Source organism: Pan troglodytes, chromosome 8, assembly GCF_028858775.2.
Source record: "Pan troglodytes isolate AG18354 chromosome 8, NHGRI_mPanTro3-v2.0_pri, whole genome shotgun sequence".
In the NCBI taxonomy this organism is placed as follows: Eukaryota; Metazoa; Chordata; class Mammalia; order Primates; family Hominidae; genus Pan; species Pan troglodytes.
In genome coordinates this window covers 43,674,514-43,701,307 of record NC_072406.2, presented here as the reverse complement: position 1 = coordinate 43,701,307, position 26,794 = coordinate 43,674,514, and the positions used below count along the sequence as shown (strand labels likewise).

Here is a 26,794-nt window from a genome sequence, read left to right as displayed (position 1 = left end):
AATGGTGGAAAGAAGTTTCCAAATAGTTCCCTTGAACATTTAAAAAATACACAACTCCGAGACAAGCAGTATGTTTAACAATGTCAGGTTCTGAAAACTCTGATTGAAAAATACTTTGTGAAAAACACCAGTCCAAAAATATATATCCATTTCCCTGGTGCGGTGGTGTTGGACGTGACCGTGAGGCTCCTCTGGCGTCTCCCCACTCAGGCCTTTTGCTTTCTTCAGGTTCACCTGTTTCCAGGCGGGCAGGGCATTGTATTCGTCCCTCATCATGTCTAGTGCAAACTGGAAACATTGGGAGAAGCGCCCCGCGACTCAGTGAAAGGAGCCGGGCGGTGTGTGTTGTTTTACTCCCATCTCCAATGCCAGTGGAAGAACCGCTTACCTCGAAGTCTTCGTCAGTGAGATAGATCTCAAGCTTCAGAGATTCGACCCCCTCCGGGAGTGGCCTGGCCAGGAGGTCGGCCAGCGGGTAAATGGTTTTACAGAGCTTGGCTAAGACGTCTTCCACGAGGGTGATCTGATTGGAAACTTCCATGTCCTAGAAAAGAGGAGGGGGCAGAGAGGAAAGCTCGTGTCCTATGTTTGAACGCTTTTTTTTGGACTGTAGGAAATAATATTTTTATTTTATTATTTTATTTTATTTTTTATTATACTTTAAGTTCTAGGGTACATGTGCACAACGTGCAGGTTTGTTACATACGTATACATGTGCCATGTTGGTGTGCTGCACCCAGTAACTCATCATTTACATTAGGTATATCTCCTAATGCTATCCTTTCCCCCTCCGCCCACCCCACAACAGGCCCTGGTGTGTGATGTTCCCCTTCCTGTGTCCAAGTGTTCTAACTGTTGAACTCGTTTTATTAAGTGCTTGCAAACACACAGCCCTGTGCCATCTGCACACAGCCTGAGGACACATAGCTCCATGTCACTAAGGAGGAAATGGCTCTGAAAGATAAGGGATTGCCCAAAGCCCTGCAGTTGTCTCGACTTTTAATTTTTTTAATTTTTAAATTTGAAAATTAAAAAAAAAATAGTTTGGAGACAAGGTCTCTGTTATTCAGGCTGGAGTTCAGTGGCACTATCATAGCTCACTGCAGCCTCGAACCCCTGGGCTCAAGCGGTCCTTCTGCCTTAGCCTCCCAAGTAGCTGGGACTACACGTGTGCATCACCATGTCCGGCTAATCCTTCCTTCCTTCCTTCCTTCCTTCCTTCCTTCCTTCCTTCCTTCTCTCCCTCCCTCCTTCCTTCCCTCCTTTCCTTTCTTTTTTTCTTTCTTTCTTTCTTTTTCTTCTTTCTCTCTCTTTCTTGTCTAGCTCTTTCTTTCTTTCTTTCTTTTCTCTCTCTTTCTTGTCTAGCTAATTCTTTCTCCTTCCTTCCTTCTTTCTTTCTTTCTTTCTTTTTTCTTTCTCTTTCTTTCTCTTTCTTTCTTTCTTTCTTCTTTTCTCTCTCTCTCTTTCTTGTCTAGCTCTTTCTTTCTTTCTTTCTTTCTTTCTTTTCTTTTCTTTTCTTTTTCTTATCAGTTCTTGCTCTGTTGCCCCGGCTGGTCTCAAATTCTTGGCCTCAACTGATCCTCCCTCCTCAGCCTGACAATGCACTGGGATTACAGGTGTGAACCACTGCATTTGGCCCCATTTTTATTTTATTTTATTTTTTTAGAGGCAGTGTCTCGTTCTGTCACCAGGCTGGAGTGCAGTGGTGCAATCATAGCCTTGAACTCCTAGGCTCAAGTGATCCTCCCACCTCAGCCTCCTGAGTAGCTGGGCCTGCAGGTGCATGCCGCCTGCCTAATACACTTTTTAAATATTTTGTAGAGATGGAGTCTTGTTTCTCTGACTTTTAGATGATTTCTCACCTTATCACAGAGTTTCAAACAAATCTTGTCTCAGAACCGCCTCTGGAAAAATGTTTAGGGACTTTCCCGTGAGTGAATTACAAACTAAGATTAGTAGATTTTAAGTCTAAACACCAGAGACCTCCAAATAATGGAATTTGTTTAAAAATATTTTTAAAATAATTAAACTGAAAAGAAATCACACCCTCCTCCCCTCCCCGGCCTCATTTCTTTTTTTCTTTTTCTTTTTTTCTTTGTTTTGAGACAGAGTCTCGCTCTGTCACCAGGCTGGAGTGCAGTGGCACGATCTCGGCAATCTCTGTCTCCCAGGTTCAAGCGACTCCCCTGTCTCAGCCTCCCGAGTAGCTGGGACTACAGGTGCCCACCACCATGCCTGGCTAATTTTTTGTATTTAAGTAGAGACAGGGTTTCACCGTGTTAGCCAGGATGGTCTCGATCTCCTGACCTCGTGATCTGCCCGCCTTGGCACCTTCTTAATCCACAGTAGAAAAAGAAGGTCAGAAAGTGCATCCAGAATATTTTGGAGCAGAATCAAGTTTGCTTTTCAACCACTGTGTGCATTTAATCTGAACAAGCTATTCTGGGTAAATTATCTTCCTCCATTAAACTTGGGATCCCAGATTGGCTTCTCTCATTTTGGGTGGATGGATGATGGGAATGCATGACTAAGAGCTGTTGCCCAAATCACAAATATATGGGGGAACTAGTGGTCAACAGGCAGGTTTTGGGCTGGGCATGATGGCTCATGCCTATAATCCCCGTACTTCGGGAGGCCAAGGCAGGAGATTGCTTGAGACCAGGAGTTTGAGACCAGCCTGGGCAACATAGTGAGACCCCCCCTATCTCTACAAAAAATACAAAAATCAGCTGGGCGTGGTGGTGCACACCTATAGTCCCAGCTACTCAGGAGGCTGAGGTGGGAGGATGGTTTGAGCCCAGAAGTTCCAGGCTGCAATGAGCCATGATGGCACCAGTATACTCCAGCCTGGGCAACACAGCAAGACCTCGTCTCAAAAAAAAAAAAAAGAGAGAGAGAGCGAGACAAAGGCAGGTGTTTGAGTGATCCTGCCTGCATCTGAGTACTGACTTCTCCATTCACTGAAAGTCACTTCGTGTTTCTGTGCCTCTGCTCCCGTGCCAGTAAAATGGGAATAATAAGAAGATAGATCTTGATGGACTGTTGTGATAATTAAACGAGAAAATCAGTGTAAAGTGCTTGGAGCTGTGCCTAAGGCAGAATCAGCACTTGGTGAATGTTAATTATTTGTATAACTTGCTGGTGTGGGAAGCCTGACTCTTCTCTGGCTGGAATTCCACAGGCCTGCACAACAGTAAATGGCCCTGCTGCCAACCCCCAGGATCTATAGTGAATACACAGAGAGGATGGTGAGTTACATCCTTCTGAAACTGGCTAAACTGTCCCACAGAACTGATGTTTATGGTTTCTTCGAATAAACATCAAAAATTTGACTCTCCCAGTCTTGAAACTTGAGAAAGTTATATTTGTCTTATCTGAGTTCCTTTCTCAGGAAACCAACCATCAGGCTTCTCTGATAGTATCAGAAAGCCAACAGTGTAATCCTAGCACTTTGGAAAGCCAGCCTGTAATCCTAGCATTTTGGAAGGCTGAGGCCAACAGACGACTTGAGTCCAGGAGTTCAAGACCAGCCTGAGCAACATGGCAAAACGTCACTGAAAATACAAAATTAGCTGGGCATTGTGGTGTGTGCTTGTAGTCCCAGCTACTTGGGAGGCTGATGTGGGAGGACTGATTGAGCCTGGAAGGTGGAGGCTGCAGTGAGCTGTGATTGTGGCACTGCACTTCAGCCTGGGCTGGAAAAGAAAAGAAAAGAAAAGAAAAGAAAAGAAAAGAAAAGAAAAGAAAAGAAAAGAAAAGAAAAGAAAAGAAAAAAGAAATGGAAGCTTACCAGGCCCCTCACCCACCATGATGCCTAACTGACTCCCTGCTTCCTGTTGACCACCTCCTCTTCCTCAACCCTCCTTCATTCCTGTTTTCCCACATATGGTTACATTTATTCCCTGCTATAAAAAACCCTAATTTTAGTCTGTCAGAGACACAAATTTGAGACTATAAAATATACTTGGGTCATTTCCCCAATCAAAGCAGCTCTCTTACATGGTAAAAAAAAATCAAAACAGAAAAACCCCATCTCCCATCAAACCAAAATAAATCCTCGGAACTGCTATTCCTAGCAATGTTAATAGCTCATATATAAGAAATTCAACATCGTTATAGGAAACTTCTTTTCTGTGTGGTTGGAAAACATTCTGGATAACAATATATTTTGGTAGATAGAAGTTATGATAAATGCCTCATGCAGAAATACCAGATGGTCTCATAAAAGACAATATTAATGAGATGTTGAGCGATCCCTTATCATAAGGGAGTCGCGGTACCTCCATTCATTCAGTTTTCTGAACATACTAATTCATCAGATTTCATTTGTGTCTCCTCTACACAAGGTTAACGTCTGAAACATGAGGGTTTGGTTGTGCGTCACATGGACACTGAGAGACAAGCAATGCCAAGCAACAGGTTCTTAGCAAAGAGAATGAAGAGTTCGCAGCTTTTATGTACACATATAGCCCTCAGCATGATTCAACTCACCTTTGCTTTTAAGTTTTTTAAATTTGGGTATACTGTGTAGAAAATTACTAAAATAGTTCAATTGATTTCCCATTAGACTTCTCTTCTTCCTAAGTGAATTCTATGACATGTTATCATGTTGCAAAATAAATATTTTCCCACTTTGAAAGTGCAATTGGATGCTCTCCCCAAAGTAAAGTCAACCCACAATCCAAAAGGCACAGGAGCCACCTTCATAGGGCAGGAAAGCGTGCTCACCATCTCTGTGATCTCAGCGATGTCCTCTCTGTGCTCCCAGCTGGGAAACATATTGGTGAATGTCAGGGGCTCCAGACCAGCATGGATAAGGTAAGACTTGGGGGCTGGCTTCTTGAGATTTTCTCCTGTCGTTACACAGAATGCAATGTCAGTAGACCCAAGGGAGACCCTGTCTTTCTCTGATTTCCCTTGAAATCTTTTCTTCTTTGTCAGAACTCATGACTTCATGCTTAAAATGCAAGTTACAAGTAGTTCATAACAACACATGGATAATGTTTATATAAGATGTTAGTTTCATGCCTGTGACTACAATAGTGACCTATAATCAACCTGAGTCTATACTTCTTGAACCTAACAAACCGCTCTGCATTCCTGGAAGGGAGAGAGAAGGTCTGTCTGCAGCTTCTGGGTGGAGCATTTTCTTCCTCCTGAATTCACCTGTAGAGTCATCTGTCTGCCTTCCTGCCACGGGATTAACTCCAATATGACTGACAGCAAATGATTGCATCTTATACATCCACATTCACTATAACATTGGGTGGAAGGTTTCATATGTTATTTATTGCTAAAGAGTTTTTCAGGAAGATAATCAATTGCACATACTCAGTGATATTAAACTAATTGTATCAATGAAAACATAAAAATGCGATAAGATATTAATTACTGGTATTTTCACTTTACATAAAAGACCAGAAATTTCATGCGGATGGTATACGAAAAACTACAAACTTACTGTGGGTCTTTCTTTTAGGATATAATACTAAAAATAATAATAAATAATAAAAAGGTTGGCAATGGCCATTCACCATTTGGGGGAAACTTCCATTCTCCAACAGCATGGTAGAGCTTGCAGATAATGTACATGGCAGAGGCCAACTTGTCTCTCAGTGTGATCAACCCCGAGTACAACAGGGTTTTAATCTGCCTGGGGCATTCCACAATACAGCCTTTATCTTTGAGGGTAACAAGTTAGATGGCCTCATAATATCAGAGAGAAAAACTAGTTCTTCTTCATGCTGGCAGCTGAGAATGCACTAATCTAAAAATTAATATATCTCAAAAAGTTAAAGGGGAAAAAATGGGTTTCATTATCACCTGCCAGGCTTTATAGACACTGGCTGACCCATGCAGAAAGGGAAAAAGGGTCTAGGGCTCCGGGGAGCTGCTGGCGAGGCCTCATCTTTGCAATACTGGAGCATGGTCTCCATCATGCTCTTTCGGTCGGAGGCATGGCAGATGCGGGCAGAACCAGTGATCTTGTTCTCGATGGGCCACCAGCCTTGCCAGAGGCACACCTCGTGGTGATTGTCAAGGAAAAGCACTGTGAGGGCAGGGACAGAGCCCGACCGTCAGGAGCTCCTTCACGGACACTTCCAGTTCACTCCTCCCCGAACCCAGTGGATGTTGTCCCTCCCCACTGCTGTGTCACGGGGGAAACCCCCTTGGCTGTCAAACCAGGGGCAAAGGGGCAAACGGAAACCCAGGACACTTAGCCCTTTGAAAGTTCAACTGGGTAGAACTTTCAAACTCTCTCTACCTGGAGGTAGAGAGAGGTGGTGTCAAGGAGTTGGTCTCTTTCATTCCTCATCCTCCAGGCCCTCCTCCCTTTGCCCCAGCTCAAGCCCCTGGCCCTTCTGGATACTGGCAGGGCTGTGCTAAGAGTGGAAGGGATAATGCATGTGCCACTCAAGGGACTGTTAGCACCACGTATCTCCAAAGAGCACAATCAACACTGGAGCGCATATCTCACTGCAGACAGGTCAGTGGCGTTCCTGCCCTGCACGTGACTGCTTAGCAGTGAGGTGAGATCATGGCTCTCTTACAGAGAAATGGGCTTTAAACATCAAAACTGTGGCCAGGAGTCGTGGCTCATGCCGGTAATCCCAGTGCTTTGGGAGGCTGAGGAGGAAGGATTGTTTGAGCCCAGGAGTTCAAGACCAGCCGGGGCAACATAGTGAGACCCTATCTCTACAAAAAGAAAAAAAAATTGCTAGGCGTGGTATATGCCTATAGTCCCAGTTACTCAGAGGCTGAGGTGGGAGGATCACTTGAGCCCAGGAGTTTGAGGCTGCAGTGAGCCATGACTGTGTCACTGCACTCCAGCCTGGATGACAGAGTGAGATCCTATCTCTAAAAAATAAAATAAAATGAAATAAATTGAAAATAAAAATTGTTCTACTGCCTTTTCCTCCTCACTTTTTCTCCTCCTCAAATTGTCAGCCTGACTCTTACTCCAGGTGGCAAAACGCCTCTCACTCTTGCTAGTCGGCTCACCGTGTGTCCTTTCCTGGCATGCATTTCAGGATTCTGTGAAAACCACACTTTAAAAGCCCAGTGGAGGTTGATAACCCGCCCTGAGCCCCAGGATGAAGGGCGTGGGCACAGCCTCTCTTTCTGTTGGCTAAGATTTTCCAAGCATGACATGTGCACTGGTCAAACTTTCAGTGCTGCCCTGAGATCCCAGTGCAAGGTGAGGTCCCTGGCTGCAGCTCCAGGCTCTTGTAATGTGAGAAGCAACAAACACAAACTGAGAGGCAGCTGACTTTGGCTTCATTGGAGGGTGGGCAGGAGGAGTTGTCAAGCCCAGTCTCTTGTGACTTTCCCAACCAGAATGAGGGCACAGAGCCCTGACCTTGGGATCAGAAGACCCGGGCTGGAGTCTTGGCTCTGCTGCGGAGACTTGGTATGGCAGACCCTGTTCACTGGCTAACTTAGCCGATACCTCAACACCCTTCTCCCTGGCCATTTGCTTTCCCAGGCTCCCTTGCAGCTGGGGTTGGCCATGTGACAAGCTCTGGCCAATGAGACATAAGCAGAAGTCTGCTGGGGGCTTCTGGGAAAACGTCTTTTTTATCTGATTAAAGAGAGAGATGTGGCTATTAAGTTCCCTTTTTTCCTCCACCCTTCTTTCTCTTTCTGTCTTAAATGCAAACATGATGGCTGGAGCAATGGCAGTCGACGGGTGACCATGCAGCAACAAGACTGAGAGGAAGGCTGGGAGAAGAGTGGAGACGCCAGGCCTGCCACTGTGGTGCTCAACCTGTTCTTAGCTGACGTTTTTGGGTGGGTTAAGTAACTGAGTCTTGTTGCTTATGCTGTAATGTGTGGCTGATTTCACCCTCCCTCCTTTGGGTTTAGGGGTGAGGATGAAATGAGCTAACATAAGCACATGTTCTGGGTGTGCAGAAGCACATAGAAGGTGTGTCTTCTGCTGCTCAGCATAGCTGCCCCCTGCAGGCCTTACCTGGCTGGGGCATGCTGTATAGATCTTCCTGCATGAAGGGCATGGAACTGACCACAGAGGGGGCTCGGGTAGGGTACACGAACTCCCTGGCTGTGAAATCCCCAGAGGAGCTGCTGAGGACGAACAGGCGGGGTGCAAAGTTAAAACTTCCGGGATCTTTGAAAGAAAAGAGTACGAAGCTAAAGATACCATATGCATTAAAGTAAATTCCAGATGAAGAATGAATGTAAAATATGAAATAATTCAAAGCATTGTGGAAACATAGGTAGAATTAATCTGAGCTTCGAGGTGGAGAAGACCTGCTAAATTGTAATAGTAAAAGAACTGGCCAGGCGTGGTGGCTCACGCCTGTAATCCCAGCACTTTGGGAGGCCGAGGAAGGCTGATCATTTGAGGCCAGGAGTTTGAGACCAGACTGGCCAACACAGTGAAACCCGTCTCTACTAAAAATACAAAAATTAGCTGGGCATGGTGGCACATGCCTGTAATCCCAGCTACTCAAGAAGCTGAGGCAGGAGAATCACTTGAATCCGGGAGATGGAGGTTGCAGTGAGCCGAGATTGTGCCACTGCACTCCAGCCTGGGCAACAGAATGAGACTCCGTAACAAAACAAACAAACAAACAAACAAACAAGCAAGCAAACAAACAAAAAAACTGGAGTCTCTGGTTCTATATCACCGCAATTTTTCCTAGCTCCAAACCCATTTCCAACATTACAACTGTATTGAGGTTTGAAGGGAAGAAGAAAACTCATTTAAGTTTCTAAAAGTTCAGGGGTCATTTTTATTTGATTTTTTTGGCCATTTGTTTGGTAAAGTATCTGTAACGTAGGTTCCATAAATGATTCTAATAATTTCTTAAAGCATTTTCACTAAAAACAGCCTTTCGTACCATCCACTGTGGATCTGAACTGGCTAAGTTTGTATGTTTTTGAGAGGGCAAAATAAAATAGGAACCATCAATGACTACATTAGAAATACCTATAATTATTTTGGAAGCCACTCAACTGAAATTTCTGCTAACTTAGCAAAAAAATTTTGCCTTTGATTAGCAATCCTATTCCTCAAAGTAGTGAAAATCTGTTGCACCAACTAGATTACTGGGGAAAGGCATGTTTCAAATAGCTCATAACAGTCTATAAAGACCTAGACATTTTTAGCACTCAAATACATTGTGTAAATACACATTTACACTTAAATAACCAATATTACGTCCTAACATTCTAAACAGACTTGACCGTATATACCCAAAATACAACTGTATCTCTTTTTAAAAGTATTTTTATTTTAGAGACAGGGTCTTGCTCTGCTGCTCGGGCTGGAGTGTAGTGGTATAACCATAGCTCACTGCAGCCTTGAACTCCTGGGCTCAAGTGATCCTCCTGGCTCAGACTCCCAAAGCTCTGGGACTACAGGCAGATGCCACTATAATGGGCTGATTTTTTAATTTTTTGTACAGATGGGGTTTTACTGTGCTGCCCAGGGTAGTCTTGAACACCTGGCCTTAAGTGATCCTCCCACCTCAGCTTCCCAAAACTCAGGGATTACAGGTGTAAGCCTAGACTTTTATTTCTTTAAAGATATTTTACAAAATGGGCATTTCACTAATTTTCCTTACAGTTTTCCTGCATGTATTGAAATGTAGTCCTATATACAAATTAATTTTTCTTATGTGTATTCATTTTTAATTTTATCAATGTAAATATTCAATTTTCAGTGGGAAGAACTTATGGGGTCATTCTTTTCACAGCCTTGATCAGTTGCCTAATTTAAAGTGTAATACAAAAATTAATGGGGTGTGGTGGCAGGGGCCTGTAATCCCAGCTACTTGGGAGGCCAAGGCAGGGAGAATTGCTTGAACCCAGGAGACAGAGGTTGCAGTGAGCCGAGGTTGTGCCACTGCACTCCAGCCTGGGCAACAGAGTGAGACCCTGTCTCAAAATAAATAAATAGAGCCGGGCGCGGTGACTTATGCCGGTAATCCCAGCACTTTGGGAGGCCGAGGCAGGCGGATCACCAGGTCAGGAGAGCGAGACCATCCTGGCTAACACAGTGAAACCTCACTTCTCTAAAAATACAAAAAATTAGCCGGGCATGGTGGTGGGCGCCTGTAGTCTCAGCTACTCGGGAGGCTGAGGCAGGAGAATGATGTGAACCCGGTAGGTGGAGCTTGCAGTGAGCCGAGATCATGCCACTGCACTCCAGCCTGGGCAACAGAGCGAGACTCTGTCTCAAAATAAATAAATAAATAAAATAATAAAATAAATAAATAAATAAAGTGTGGATATGTTATGCCATCAAAACAGTTTCAAGAATAAGTTTGGTACCAGTAATGCTATTTAGGAATAACAGAAAACAGAGATATGAAGACTACTCATGGTTAAGTATTCTTGCCCCAGAGCCACCTATTTATAGAAATTAAACCCCTATCACGCCCTGGAGGAGCCTGGCTCAGCATCCCTGAGCACCTCAAGCAGCTGTCTCCTGACCCTGGTGGGGCGCGAGCAACCCTACCCTGCAGGCACTGGGCCAGGACGCTAACCCTAGCAGGCCGGCCAGCATCGGCCAAGCGGAGGCTGTACCACCTGAGCAGCTGCTGCTTTTGCTGACCCTCTCCCAGAAGTGCACCCTGAGCTCTGACTCAGTCCTGTTTGCAGGTGTGGCCCTTGTAGGCACAAGTGATAGAGGAGCCGGACTAGTGTCACCAAGGGGCCAGAGCTTCCGCGTTGGCTACGGAGTGACTGCAAGTGCCATCAGGCTGTGCTTCCCCCTTGCTGGAGGGATGGTCTGGAATCTGAACGCTCCCTGCTCTATCTTAATTCTCCAAAGCTGGACTTTTTCAAAGTTATAAGTCTGCTGGAAAGAAAGAAAGAGAGAGAGAGAGAGAAAAGAAAAGAAAAGAAAGAAAGAAAGAGAAAAAAAGAAAGAGAGAGGAGGGAGGGAGAGAGAGGGAGGGAGAGAGGGAGGGAGGGAAGAAAGGAAGGAAAGAAGAAAGAAAGAAAAGAAGGAAAGAAAGAAGTGAAAGAAAGTAAGTGCCTGGGCAACATAGTGAGACCCTGTCAAGGAAGGGAAGGGAAGGGGAGGGGAGGGGAGGGGAGGGGAAGAGGGAGGAAAGGGAGTTCCTCCCACTGGGGGTCCTTGTCTGACACCCCACTACTCCCTGGAAGGAGAGGCTGGAGCTGCCTGGGCTCTGGAAGATCCCCTTCCTGCTGTTTAAGAAGCCCCTGAAGTTTGATGTGTTCAGCGGACCAACCTCAAGTTGCCTTGCTGCTGGTTCAACCCTGACCTGCTCCACAGTCTGGTGACTGGGATCTTCGGCCCTCCTTGTAGCCAAACTCACGGCTGCCCACATCCTGTGCTGGAGCCCCACCCTGACTCCCTGCATGCAGGGTGGGTTAGCAGCACAGTTGGGTATGAAAAGAGGCAGGCCTGGATGTGAGTGTCCCGCTCCACTCCCTGCTAGCTTGTGGCTTCAGGCAGGTTCCTTGATCTTAAGGTCCTGTTCCTCATCTGAGAAATTAGCATCACAACAGAACAAGTCTCAGGAAGCCCAGGAGGCACTCAGCTAGAGGCAGGGTAAAGCCCCCAGCATCGTGCCCTGAGTGGGCAGGGGGACCTCTGGGTCACAGCCCGGCTCTGCACAGCACACAGCCCCACTGGCCGTGTGCTCAGTGAGACCCGCCTGCTGGGTGTTCCTGCATTTGTTTTACATCATGGATAACTGTCTTGGAGACAGGGTCTGAAATCTTTACTTGGTCCCTACAAAAAGTGTCTCCCATAGAGTAGATGCTCAGGAAATGGTGTCAGTTGATGAACAGATGCATTTTGTATAAATCAGGAAAGAAATCACGTGGTTCCGAGCCTGCAGTTTTCTGATCAGCAAACAGCTGCCTGTGCTTCCTGTGGCCCCGGGGGCAGGTGCACCTGCACAGCAAGGAGGCTGTAAAGAGGCGAAAAAACTCTCTTCTGAATTGAAATCACAGACCTGTGACTTGCATGCTCTCCTAAATGGGAAGGGGTGAGGAGCGCTGTGGGAAAGGCTCCTCCTTGGCAAGGAAAGGGATGATTTCTCCAGAGTTCACCGGACTCCCCCTTTCCCCAGCGCCAAGCATCCGGGTGAGTGTTTTGCAATGGGGTCTGTCACCATCAGGAACCAAGGAGAGTTTAGACTCTGCATTTACTACACCAGACCCACAAAGCACCACCCATGCTCTCAGTCTCAGGAGAAACAGCTTCTTTCACTTTTCAAATCAATCTTCTGTGCATGTATTTACTATGTTACAGCACCATTTGGTTCCAGCTTTAAATCACGAAGATATGCTGTACTTAACGACTTTAATTGAAGCAGCACACAGCCACATGGGAAATATCATTTAGAGGCCAATCATCTCTTTCCCAGAAAAGCTCTGGGGACAGGGGCAGGGGAAGGAGAGAGGGAGCTGAGAAGACTTGAGGTGCAAGTTCAATTTCTACAGGTGAACACAAGTGGCCTCGGCAATGCTAGGTTGTTAGGAATCCGGCCTTACTTCTTTTCATCTCTGTGATTTACTAACTGGCTCTCAAAGGCGAATGACTGCGGTGCCCCACCGCACGCACGCAGCAGAGGGCACGACAGGGTTCATTGGAGAAGCTGGCTCCTGCAGGGCTGCTGGGCCAACCTCTTTCAGCTGGAAAAAGCCACAAGCGCTCACTAACCTGCCGTGCTCACCATGAACTTCCACTTGACCACATAGGCATCCCCCTCGTGGAACTGCCTGATGCTCTATTTGGGGAGCCTGCTATAGTCGAATTCTAGGATGTGCCAGATATCCACGGAGACGCTGGTGATCTCAAACTGCCTCCTGTGGTGTCCTTCCACCAGGCCATAGCCACAGCCAATGTTCACCCGGTCCAGGATGGCACCTGCTGTCGTCTGGGGCACGGACACCATCCGTGTCACGTTGTTCCGCTTGACATCGGCCCTGGAGTCTTCCTATGGGGAACATGAAGACATCGGTTCAGTTGCCTGTTTCTGCAGCTATTCCTTGTCACACTCAATGCTGCTTCAGCTGTTCATGGGACAGCATAAAAATACAGCTTCCACACTCTGTCTCAGGATGTTTAACTGCAGTCAGGGAAAGGCTGCATTTTCAGAAAGACTCTGGCAGGTCTGAACACCCATTGGCCACATTGGTGCATGGGGTGCCTGAAAACAGGTGCAAACCCGACTCTTCACCTCCCAGAGTCAGATTAGAATTAGAGGCCAGTCTGCTGTTCTATTAGTGAATCCTGGGAAGGCTTCCTAGCTTTAAGGGTGTGTGTGTGTGTGTGTGTGTGTGTGTGTGTGTGTCCATTTTTTTTTAATTAAAAAAGTATTTTAGTTGACACATTATTATGGATATGATTTGATGTGTTGATACATGCATCTGTTTCATGGGGAAGGGGGTGTGGGAAGGAGACGGGACAGGGAGGATAGGGAGATGTTGGCCAACAGGTACAAAATGACAATCAGAGAGGACGAATGAGCTCTGGTTTTCTCCTGCACAGTGGGGTGACTGTTTTCCAATACTGTATTGCATATTTCAAAATAGCTAGAAGAGAAGATTTGAATGTTCTCACCACAAAGAAATGATACATCTGGGGTGACAGCCATGTGAACTATCCTGATTTGATCATTTTACATCAAGGCCACTTTTGTTGGGACCTGAACCAAGCCCTGAGGTTTGAGACTTGGTCACTGGAATACCTTGTGCTGGGCAAGTTCCCCGGGTTCTTCTCATTTGGTCTTTTCAGTTCCGTCCAATCCAGAAACTTTTCTTTGAACAAAATCGTCTCATTGTGTTCATTAAGTCTCCCAAATATCGCCCAGTCGGGCCGCCCGTGTCCTTTTCTGTAGGGTGGGATTGGGGGCTGGGAGAACAGACAGGAAAAGAACCAAGATTAAGCCAAGCTTAAACAAAGGAATCTGAAACACATGCGGCTACTGGAAAAAACCTCAAAGTACGTAAGTGGTATATAGAACAAATGGTTTATTTTCCTGCATCTTACCAAATACTGACATTTTGTTATTTTAGTCTGAAGTCTTGCAAAGCTTTGTGTCCATGGAGTTTTTGATGTGCCTTAATGTGACATGAACCATGTCAGGACTAGACTTTTCTTACATTCTAGCAAGTTTTTTTTTGTTTTTGTTTTTTGTTTTTTTTGAGATAAGGTCTTGTTCTGTTGCCCAGGCTGAAGTGCATTTGCACAATCATAGCTCCCTGCAGCCTCGAACTCCTGGGCTGCAGTGATCCTCCTGCCTCAGCCTTGCAAATCACTGGAACTGCAGATGTGTGCCACCATGCCTAGCTAATTTTTTAATAGAGACCAGGTCTCGTTACGTTGCCCAGGCTGTCTTGCACTTCTGGCTTCAAGCGATCCTCCCACCTCAGCCTCCCAAAGTGCTGGGACTACAGGTGTGGGCCACTGTGCCTGGCCACATTCTAGCAAATTCTTGTCTTTGGGATACCCTGGGAGTGGCACGCTGGGTGGAGATTTCGGCAATAGCAGGAGCCGCGGGCAAACCTCACGTCATCTACTCTGTGCCACCCAGTCACCTGCAAATGCTCACCAAGTTTCCTCCAATTAATTAATAGACATAGGGAAGAGGTAGCTCCCTCCTCAATTCTCTATTATTTTATTTCATATTACAACAAAGCTCTCCAGAGTACAGAGATTCTCCCATCGCTAAAATGAACACACTTTCATAGATCTTGAAGTGCCTTTTTGTGCACTTATTTCTAGGCCACTGACCAAGACAGCAGATGGGGAGAGCACAGAGAGATAGGAGGTCTTGTGCGGGCTTGGGATTTCAGAATTTGTGCTGTCCCCAAGAACACAGGTAATTTAGAAAAAGGTAGAGCTGAGGGCTGGGTGTGGTAGCTTATGCCTGTAATCCCAGCAGTTTGGGAGGCCGAGGCAGGCGAATCACCTGAGGTCAGGAGTTCAAGACCAGCCTGGCCAACATAGTGAAACCCCGTCTCTACTAAAAATACAAAAATTAGCCAGATGTGGTGGCGGGCACCTGTAATCCCAGCTACTCGGGTGGCTAAGGCAGGAGAATCGCTTAAACCCAGGAGGTGGAGGTTGCAGTGAGCCAAGATACCACCATTGCATTCCAGCCTGGGTGACAAGAGTGAGACTCTGTCTCAAAAAAATAAGTTAATTAATTAAAAATTTAAAAAAAGAAAGAAAAAGAAATAAAACAAAAGGTAGAGAAGATACGCATGCTGTGGAGGGAGTAGCCCTGGAATAATATGCACGATCTTTCATCCCTCCAGACCCATCTTCGGTTGTGAATCCGGCCCGGGATGCAGCCACCCCTTAGAGCAACACCCCCTGCTGCTCGTGCCCTGCTGTGCTACTGCCTCAGTCACTTCCTGCTTGGTCAAGACCACAGCTGCTGATGTCACAGCTGAGGCACATCAAAAAGGCTGCCTGATTCAAAGAAACCTGCCGGATAAATCATAGAGCACAGACACTTCTATCTCATGCTCTTATGGAACTTTAGGAACCAAACATAAGCACCTATGGAAAATGCACGGCGGTCTTGAAAGGCTGTGGTCTTTATCAGAAAATATCTGAATGACTGTCTGTCAGTCCTACTCTGCAGGCTTGCTAAGATGATGATTGAAAGGGCTTTTGGTTTCTGCTTTAGAATCTGTCATTTATGTTTTGAAGCGTTGTGAGCAAGTGATGCAGCAGATTGCAGGGTGAGGGGGATGAACCTGGGCCAGGAGCCAGATGTGTTTCTCCACGCACTGCCCTGACCTACAGCCGGAACTGGGCTCAGTGGTTTCAGCCTCATTTGCTAAGAAGGGCTGGGTGCGTAATCTTGGCTGCACCTTAAAATCCCTGGGAGCTTTTAAGACATATTGACACGTAAGCTCTAACTCACATGAAACGAAAACACATCTCTGGGGCTGGGCTGAGCAAATGCCTGTTTTTAAAGGCCCCTCAGGTGATTCTGTCTCAGAGATGTTGAAAACCAGTGGGTTAGGAGCTCAGTCATCCACTTTCAGATCTGTGATTATGCCACTATTAAATACAGTTGGCCATTACATAGATTTTATGCTTTAGCTTGTTTTTTTTTTCCTCTGCTATACCAAATAAAATCTTTTGAGCTGTAGTTCCAGTCCTTAAAACAACGGTTGTTACCATACTGAGGTTAAACATTAGTGCATTTGCTTAACAAGGACGTTAAAACTTCTTACGACACTGACATAATTTTAATGATTTCTATAATAATTAATAAGAAAATCAATAAGTGGATTTTAAAGCAGGAAACTAGGCAGGAAAGTTGAAATTCATATACCAGTTCAATGGAAAACATTAAAATGTAGTTGTGTGATGCCCAATATTCTATGCTGTTTGTTGGTTCATTGGTTTCTCATCTATTGTAACAGCACCCATAGTTAAAAAGCACTACTTTTTTTGGTCTGATAGTTAAAAAGACAACAACAATCCTTTGCATGTAAGAATTTTTTTCTCATAATCACAATTTTAGAGTTTGCACATATTCTATTCAATTGCAAAAATGACTTTAAAGAGTCTAGTACATGCAGGGAATATTACAATTGCAATCATTGTTTTAATACCATCTCCTCTCCCTCTTCCCTTCCCAAAAGGTATAAAGACATAAACATCATCTGCTGCCAAATAAATCCTGGAATTCGAGGGCGATGCTGGGAAGGTATGAAATTAGAGGGAGGCATGTTGCTTTTGCACTTTCAGATCAATGGCTGAATTCCAGACCCGGGGAAGCCTTTCAGATCCGCATGTAATTTGTTTAAACAATTGCTGTTCATCTGCCACAGCAGCACTTGGAATGCCGCAGGGAGGAACTTGCAGCATTTCTTGCTCACTTCAAGAAATCAACTATAACAAACCTCTTCTGGAAGACGACAGCATCCATATTTCCATAATAGTTAGATAAAAGTTAAAGAACTGTTCCTTTTGTGAATATTCACAGTCCACTGCATATAATCGTTTATGAAAACTGAACCCTATAAAGAGCGAGAGTAGAGGACTGTGGTGAGAACAGAGGGATCGAAGGGAATCAGCTCGCTCAGGGAGCCGTCCCAAGGTGGGGGCAGGAGTACCTGGGGATAAGCGGATTGCATTCTCCAGGATCCAGGGGATTAATGTCACAGTTCTCATAGTCAAAGGTTCCATTCCATAAGTGCTTTGCCAGCTGAAATGCTATTTTTCGTTGTGCTAACGTGACTTCTTTCCCATGCCATACGTAAACTTCACTACCAAAATCAAACACCAGTACCTGGGAGAAATGGCACAAAAGAATTTGTTAACTTCAAGAACATGCAACAGTTGAATCAGGTGCAACAGGGTCTCTGTTGACAGTGAGTCAAACGGAGGAAGACAGAAATCCTAATGGGGTGACCAGCGCAGACACAAAAAGGCCAGAAGATCTCAGCTGGCATTGCCCCACCGAGCCAGCCTCTGCCCTGTGGGCACGATTCCTCCTCCCAGTGTCCTAAGTGGCCAGGATAATGTTCCCTCCTCTGAACTCTCAACCTGCTTACAACTTGCGATTCACAAGAGTTCTTTAGGTACATCTTCCTGTCGACTTCCTGCCTCTCTCCCCTATTCCTCCCCCTCTCATGTGCTCGTTCATTCACTTAATATATACACAGAGGCCACTTCATATACCCCAGGCACTCATGGTCCAATGGTGTCTTCTCTCCAGTACACAATTCCAAGATCCTTAAGGGCAGGGATCAGATCATGGTGATACATACAGGAGGGGTTGATTACTAAGTGTTTGCTGAATGAATACATGAATGTAATGCTATTTCTTATGTTCATAGTTTGTTTTATTCTTTCTCTTAGAATGATTTCTCCCTTCACTTCCAGCAATTCAAATTTTGCTTAACTCTAAACTTGGCTCAATTTCACTTTCTATTGAAAATTATTCCTGATGATTCCTGTATTTATTTTTCTGTGACTTTTCCCCCATGTAAAAGACCATACATATCACACAGTCAACCTTGCTCCAGATTACATTCCTTCTAATACTCTTCCGCCCAATTAAACTTAAGGGCCTTGCGTGTCTTCCACTTTCTCAATACTTAGCATACTTAACGGTACTGGAAATGTATATAATTAATAAATATTTACTGGCATGACAGGACAAAAACAGCACATTAATTGGCAAATCCATAAATTATATATGTGTATATGCATCTATTATTCCTCAAACTTAAGGACTGAAAAATATTCCATTAATATTTATACAAAATGCAACAGATAGGACTAAGTAACATTTACATTTTGCCTACGATGCTCTCAATGATCCATGCCACCTCTGAACAATATTCTGGATTTCATATTAGCATTTAAGATGTCAGTAAAGGGGTGAAATAACAAATACCCTGGCTGGGCACAGTGGCTCATGCCTGTAATCCCAGCACTTTGAAAGGCTGAGGCGGCTGGATCACGAGGTCAGGAGATCGAGACCATCCTGGCCAACATAGTGAAACCCTGTCTGTACCAAAAATACAAAAATTAGCCAGGCATGGTGGCATGTGCCTGTAGTCCCAACTACTCAGGAGGCTGAGGCAGGAGAATCGCTTGAAGTCGGGAGGTGGAGGTTGCAGTGAGCCGAAATCTCGCCACTGCACTCCAGCCTGGCAACAGAACAAGACTCTGTCTCGGAAAAAAAAAAAAAAAAAAGAAAGAAGGAAAATCCTTTTAAAAAGCTGTAAATGTTCTACAATGGATACCGACACTGGCTAACTTTATTGGGAACTTACTCTCTAATTTATTGGGCAGCCTGTGCTGAGTGCTTTCAATGTGCTTTCTCATTGAAGGGCAGAGGCCACAGGCTGTACCTCTTTGGGTTGCAGAAGAGAGCACTTTGGAATTTTCCCCCAGTAGTCGTCATCAGAAACAAGTTTGTCATCCATGAGACAGTAAATGCAGTTAGTTTCTATTATGGCTGCTTCACAGAGTTCATCTTCTTTTGGGTCTCCAGCAGCTTGGGGATAAGAACAACAGGAGAGCATCACATTTTACATAGCAAAGTAGCTGGTTTAGAAGAATGAGCTAAGGGAGAAGAAAGGAGATTCAAGTCTTGTCAGTCTCTGAAGTACAATGAAGTCTGACATTGGTAACTGGTTTGGCCACCCAGAAGCTTGCAGAAGTCTTTGGCTGCAAGAGTGTGTATATTAATTCCTTCTTCAATGATTTAGATATAAGTAGCTCTACAATCAAGCTGCAAGTTCTGAGGCCTAAAAAAGAAACGAACACAATTACCTGGGTAGAAAAGCCCTTGGCTAGACAGAGTGGCACATGTCAAAACCAGAGGGAGAAACAGTGTGCCTGCAAGGAAAGCCTTGTGACCACGGGTGTGGGTGGATGCTGGTTACTGGGTATTTTCAATGACCTCAAGAAAATGTAACTGAAAGACCAGGGAGTATCAATTCTTTAGAGCAATAGTTCTCCATCTTCAATAGGTCACATGTGATGCTTTTAAAAAGCACTATTCTTTGGGCTTTACCCCATGACAGTGTCATTCAATAGGTCTATGGCAGAACTTCAGAGCTACCTGGGATAAAGGACTTTAAAGTGGGGCCGCTTCCTTTTTTACACAGGAGTAGGAAGGAACCCAGGACCTAAACACTGGGGTGTAGGACATAGTCCTAAAGCATCCCATTTAAACATGTAATGAAAGCTTGTTTGAGAGACATTCAGGAAAAGAAATCCTACCTATCCCTTCTCACTTGAATGCAACACCTGGCTTTTGAGAAGCTTTGTGACTGACGCCAGGAAGAACACTCCACCGGTGTGTAAAGGAGATGTTAGCTAAAGCGTTTTTATTTTTCAGGTACCAACCTTCACCTTTTCTATGACGTTTGAGAACTCTCCTACCCACAGGAAGCAGCAGTGGGGAGAGAGCAGGAGGAAGCAGTCCCCACTATTGAGCGCCGAAGCTCGAGGTTCCACCAGCCTGGTCTGCACGTGTCTTCTTCCTGAACACGAGGCAGACAGTCACCGTCTTTCCAGACAGAACGGGGATAGGACGCACCCCACACCGGAAGCATCCCTGCTGCGGACGCTTTCACTTCTAGAGTCTTGTCTGCTAATAAGAGTGCCCATGGCCCAAGGTGGCAGCAGGGGGATTTAGAAAGGGCATGATGATGGCACTAGCGGCTGCTTTCCTGGTTTGTGCTTTCCCAAATGTCACCCACTTATCAGGACCATTATCAGTGTCATGTGCGTGGGTTAATGAAGGCTCCCCCTTCCAGGGAGATGAGCACACAGGCTCCTTTTCCCTCCTTCACTCTTCTCCCGGGGCCTTTCTCTCCCCTGGCCACCTCCTGCACCCAATTACATCTGTGGCCCAGGCAAGGGAAGCCATGCCTTCAGGAAGGGTCCGATCTTCCCCTGGGGAGTTTCCACTATGAACCCTAGGGGCCTCTCAACAGGAAGGATGGAGGCGCCGCCTTCTGTGGCTTTCAACACCTTTTCCTAAATATTTGTTGATTTTGAGCTTTCCACAATTACACTGATCATGTAGTCTCTGGGTTAGGACTCAGGACAGAGGTTGGTTATGTGAGCTTCTCACTAGTCTTTTTAAATACACACAATAGGATAGTGGTTACACAGAAACATGCGGGAAACCCTCCTGGAGGGAGAGGATATTTCCTTCATTCTCATCTCAAGGATTCATCTATACAGTGGCCACCAGGAGGCAGCCGAGTCTCCTCCTCATGGCCCAGAGACCCCTGGTTTGTCTTTGGAATCTCCCTTGCTACGGACAGGAAGGGCACTGGAGCGGAATGCAGGTGGGCTTCATCTTCGTCGACCTTCCCTTGATTCCTTCTCCAAGCTGTGTCTTCCTCCCCAGTTCTGTACTGACTCAGGCAGAACTGGGCAGGGAGCAGAGAGCCCCTCTGATGACGTAGGGCACCTCTCGTAACTGCATGGATGTGTGGCTGCCTCGTGGGGCATGGGGCACCAGGAGCAAAAGATGGGATTCTGGAGCGGGGGGACCTGGGTTCGAATCCAGCTCTGCCACCCAGTAGCTGCTGGGACCCCAGACACATTCCTGCCTCTGGAAGCCCTGGTGGGCAGAATACTTCCTATGTCATGGGATTTGGGGAAGCTTAAGAGACAGGAGGTTGCATAGCAAGGAACACACAGTAGGTTCTCAAAAAGCGTGCGTTCCCTTCCTGGCACATAGGATGAATTACACAGTCAGGACTCCTTATGTGACCAGACAGAAACCACGGGCCCTGAGTCACCATGCCAGGCTGCTCTGAAATACCTTTAATCTGCAACAGCATCAGCCTTTTGTAGGGCACGGCGCTGTTGTTAGAGTTCTGTTCCGTCAGGTTGACGCTCCGCAGGCTGACGTTGCTGAAGTTTTCTTTACTGGCTAAACCCGCCAGGGTGACTTCTGAGAAGCTGGAGTTGGAAGATACTGGGCGGGTTGAATAAGGAAACACAATGCAGGAGGTTCAGTTACAGTGACAATATTTACAGTCAGAAATTATTCATAACTGACACAACACCTTTGTCTTTTCAAGTTAATCCCGAGAGGGAAAACATACTCAAGTTTGATTAAATGTGCAATTCAATGCTTAACCACCGCGTTAAGAATTAAATACAGCATTGAAAATATAAATTGCTTGTTGACAAGTGTCACACCGCGCTGTGCAGAGGGACAAGAACTGAGTAACGATGTGGACCAGCTACTTTAGTACAAAACCAGGAGCTGGATGCACTTGTTGCAATTCCACTGAAAGGTGTTCTAAATCCTAACAACTTTTACATGCCCAAATGTATAGATGCCAGATGACTGTTAGACAGCTTTCACCAAAAGCCTTTATATGTTTTAAAAAAAAAAAAGTAGACACTCTGTAAGGGATTATTAGGTTCTAATCTTTTGCTGAAGCAAAGTGATCAACTAGACATTATCTTGAGGTCTCCTGCTCTCAGAGTTGAGATTGTAATTATAAGATGCCAGGTTTTCAGTGCAAACACCTATGGGTCGGTCAGTTATCACTAATCCAACCCCTGAGCCCCCCAAGAGTGGAAGCACAGGAAACACATGTAAGATTTGTGCTAACAAACCTTTATTTCTCCAACTTATTGTTTTTAAAAATGTATATGCTTGAGAGAAATTCAGAACATTTTTCACTGGGATTATGTTTGAAGAAATATGACAATACTTGTCAATTAATTGTGGTGTCGTGATTTTGAAATATGCCTTTTTTTTTTGAGAAAGGGTCTGACTCTGTCACCCAGCCTGCAGTGCTGTGATTACAGTTCACTGCAGCCTTGACTTCCCGGGCTTAAGTGATCCTCCTGCCTCTGCCTCCTGATGTGCTGGGATTACAGGTGTGAGCCACCACACTCAGCCTGAAATATACCTTCTTAGTAAACTAGTTATAATGAAAAGACTCAACCACTTCATCTAAATACTATATTTCTAAGAAAAACATTAGGAAATAGGTTTATAAGTGTTATGGGAAAATGAAAATTATAGCAAGATTATTCCAAAAATCAAGATTATGCATGCTATCACCTCAAACCAAGAAAAGCACTGTTTCAGAATGATGGAACCCCACATTATTGGGCAGATAAGAGCAGTGTGGCTCAGCCTACAGTGAGACTGAGAGTCTGGAGCCCATCTCCTCGCCTCCATTCATTGCCCCTGCCAGCTCCCTCCAGCCAACATCCCAACTCCAAGAACAGGGTCTTACCAAGAACAATTTGAAAAGCACTGGCGTATGTGTTAATTAATAATATAAAAATCTAGGATTACAGGCTGGGCGTGGTGGCTCATGCCTGTAATCTCGTCACTTTGGGAGGCAAAGGCGGGTGGATCACAAGGTCAAGAGATCGAGACCATCCTGGCCAACATGGTGAAACACCATTTCTACTAAAAATACAAAAATTAGCTGGGCATGGTGGCCTGCGCCTGTAGTCCCAGCGACTCGGGAGGCTGAGGCAGGAGAATTGCTTGAACCTGGGAGGCGGAGGTTGCAGAGAGCCCAGATCGCGCCACTGCGCTCCAGCCTGGGCCAACAGAGCAAGACTCTGTCTCAAAAAAAAAAAAAAAAAAATCTAGGATTAGAAATTCCAGTGATTTGAGCTGTTTTACTATAAGAGATCAAATGACTTGCTTTTGAATAAGATTAAATGAAGAATAATTGTGTTCAGGATCTACAGATCTGAAAATGGCCAAATTACCATACTCAGAAATATCCATCTCTTCTAACTTCCAGAAAGAAAACTCAACAAAACAGGATAATTCGTAACCAGGCACGGTGGCTCGGGCCTGTAATCCCAGCACTTCGGGAGATCAAGGTGGGAGGATTGTTTGAGGCCAGAGAGTTTGAGATGAGCCTGGACAACATGATGAGACCCCAGTCTTTAAAAAAAAAAATAAAACAAAAGCCAAACCCCAGGACAATCTGAATTAACCAATTGAACAGGTGATACACACTTTGAGAATTTCCATGAAAAATATTTAAAGTCTAGGTAAGTGTGCACACGTATGTGCAAACTTACTCCTTTTTACTTCATGAGGGTCTTCTGAGCACCATTATTGGCCTTCACAAGGCAGAAAACCAAGCAACGAGTAAAGCATCGGAAGAAGCCATTCCCAAACACAGAAGCAGGGTGGGGGTTCAAATACTCTTTTCTACTTTTATCCGCTTTGACTCCATGAAGGCAACGTTTAATCTCTGCTCAGTGTATTCCTGAAGGAGATCTTCTCTTGCCGCCAGCATTTTCAGGGGGTTTTTGGAGGCCTAAACCCGGCGCTTGGGCCTAACTGCCCACTTGTCTCGGCCACGGAAGACGTCAATCTGCGGATGGAAGCAGAGCCGCGGTCCCAGTCTGTGACACCACCACCCCTGGATGACCTGGGGGTCTTGGACTCCACAAAGTATTTCCTGATTTTGTTACAAATCTTGCAACTCCTCCTCCCACCACCACTCCCCTGACATGCAGTCGTAGATTCTTGGAGATGGAAGAGGGATGCAAGCCCACTGAGTTCAAATCTCAGCCACACCCGGACGCCCCCACTCACTCCTGCCCCTTGGTCTCCGCCTGGGAGGGTGTGGAGTACTTCCGGGCAGCTCATGGCTCTGCTAGACAGCTCTAGGGTTTAGGGAGCTCTTCCCTCCCCCTACCACGCCCATGCACACCTCCTAATTCTCACTTTGGAATCATACACCCATGTCTACTTCTCTGTCTCCGGCAAGCCCTTCGGGAATTTGCAGACCACGGCTCCTTGAAGTAATCCTTTTCGCTCAGACTAAATTTTCTCCCTATGCAATAGCTTTCGGTCCCCTTACTGACCCTCCATGACTAGCTTCCACTCAACTCACTGCCCCCTCTGAAAAATAACCACTTTTTGGAAGAATATATTGAAATAAAATAGGCCCGCAATCATCTGTGACCACCCCACATTCTCACAACTCTTTGGGGTGGAAAACCAGACTAGGGAAGGTGAGCAGACCGAGCGAAGCGATCTCCCAACAGACTCCTGCTGCCACTCTCCACCTCCAGCTGCGCGGGCCTCTGTGCCCAAAAGGCGTCTTTACGTACCATGGTGTCATATGTGTGTGTCAATATACATATATGTTTAAATTATGATATACAACTATTTAAACAGTGGCATTGGGTGGGCGGAAGATTGCAAAGTGGTTAAATAGCTATGTATGCAAATACCCAAAATACTATTTTGAGGTGGAAAATGGCAAAGGGTTCATTTTTTAAGATAGGAAATGAAAATATGCAAATTGAAACAAATTGAACAAACTGAAACATGCAAAAAATATCTCAAGAGCAGTTTACAGAAAAACATATGATAAGGGAAGAGACTGTCACTCTGACAATTTCGCAGTTAAGACCAGATGGATGTGGTGGATTGCCGTGGGTGGAGCCTGTCTAGCGTGTCTCCCTCTGCTTCTGGTAATAGCATCTGGATTTTCCTTTGGGGAAACCACCTCACTGCGCCCCCACCGTGGCTCTAAAGGAGACCCAGAGCCCCGCCTTTACCCAGTCAGCATCTTCTATCCCATTGGCCACAGTGACTGGTTTGGGGATGGACACGGGCTCAAGTTGAAGCCAAGAAAATCAAACCTGGAACTTCTGCTGGGACTACTGGAAGAGAAGCCACCCGTGCTGGGCTGGCCAGGGAGGCAGCCTTGTGACTCCAGAGCTGGGGTGTCCATCTGCCGCCAGGCCGCTGCCTGACGGAGAGTGAGGCCAAGGAAAACAGCCAAGACAGACTGTGTTCTGAGGGGCTTTTAGAACCCGAGGCCACTTCCGTACTTTTCAGCGAGTGAGCCAGTAAACTCCGCCGCACTTTTCAGCGAATGAGCCGGAAACCTGCCCCCCAGCACTTTTCAGCGAATGAGCCCGGAAACCCCCCCGCACTGTTCGGCAAGTGAGCCAGTAAACCCCTCTCATTTTTCTTTTTGGCTGAAGTCGGTTTGAACTGGGATGTTTTTCTGGCACTTGAAATTGACGGGATCCTAATACCATAATCGCTTTTCCTAGTTGGTTTAGTCATGATCCCGTGGGAAGAGAAACCCTTAGTCATCACTGAGAAAACCCGCAGATCTATTGATTTTGTAAATGATTGGAAGCTAAGTAACATGCCTTACTGATTTTCTAGTGAGCTGTACTAATTTGAGCCCATCTCATCCAAATATTTTGCAAAGTTATGAGTAAGAAATATGTCAAATGAAAGACAGGTGTTGAACTCTCTGCTAAGTGATATAAACATAAAAACTGCAAAACGGTATTCAAATTATGTGAAAAATTCATTGACTCTTTATGGCACAGGACAAGCATCTGTGGCCCACGCGGTCTGCCTGCATGCACATCTGGTCTGCCGTCTGCATGTTTTATCTGCTGCGAGGCTCCGTGCCCCTGGCTCCTGCAACACGGTGCCCTGGCTCTAGAATACTAACGCCGCTGTGATGGAGTTAGAAAGAGAAGGAGGCCACACTGGGGGAAGAGCCTCATGGATGTGCCCTCTGCAGGCGAAGGAAGCCCTTCTCAGTGGAGGAAAGATGGAGACCCAAATAACTCACTTGGGTGCATAAGGATCGAAAATGACATCGAAGTCCTCGTCCAGCTCCACAGGACCTCTCAGCTTATTATAATCCACGTTGCGGTAAAATTTGGCAAAGGTTTCGTCATCATCCGGCTTCATCACTTCCTTCACAGATTTGCGGGTGACAGTGAGCACCGTTTCGTGCATCCCGCCAACTATCAACAAACAAGCAAATGACGTAAGAGTTTTATAAAAACAAGGACTCCAATTATGCTTCACCAATAGTTTAAAAATTCTATTTCCTCCTAAGTTCCAGGAGTGGAAGAAATACGGTTGTGATATACAAGGTCCTGCGGTTGCTTCCCACCTGAACAAATCTGCAGTAAAACGGGAGAGAGGGAGGCTGACCTTACTGCACACAGGAGCCCACTGAACGCTTCTGAACCTGCACTTGCTTCTGTTGAGGGTAGATGAACCAGCCTCAGCCTCATTCTACATGAAGGGTTGGCAAACTTCTTCCAAAAAGGGCCAGCCAGTAAACATTTTAGGCTTTGCATGGGGAGGGGTGACATAGGGCCTGTGTTGCAACAACTCAGTTCTGCTGTCGTAATGCAAAAGCTATTGACAATAGTTCACAAATAGGCATGGATGTGTTTCAGTAAAACTTTATTTACAAAAACAGAGCTGGGCATGGTGGCTCACGCTTATAATCTCACCACTTTGGGAGGCTGAGGCTGGAGGATCTCTTGAGCCCAGGAATT

General features: G+C 45.6%; 1 pseudogene; it reads right to left on the bottom strand.

Moving 5' to 3' along the window:
- On the bottom strand, positions 1–26,247 carry LOC737385 (supervillin-like; annotated as a pseudogene).
- Positions 26,248–26,794: the final 547 nt, after the last annotated feature.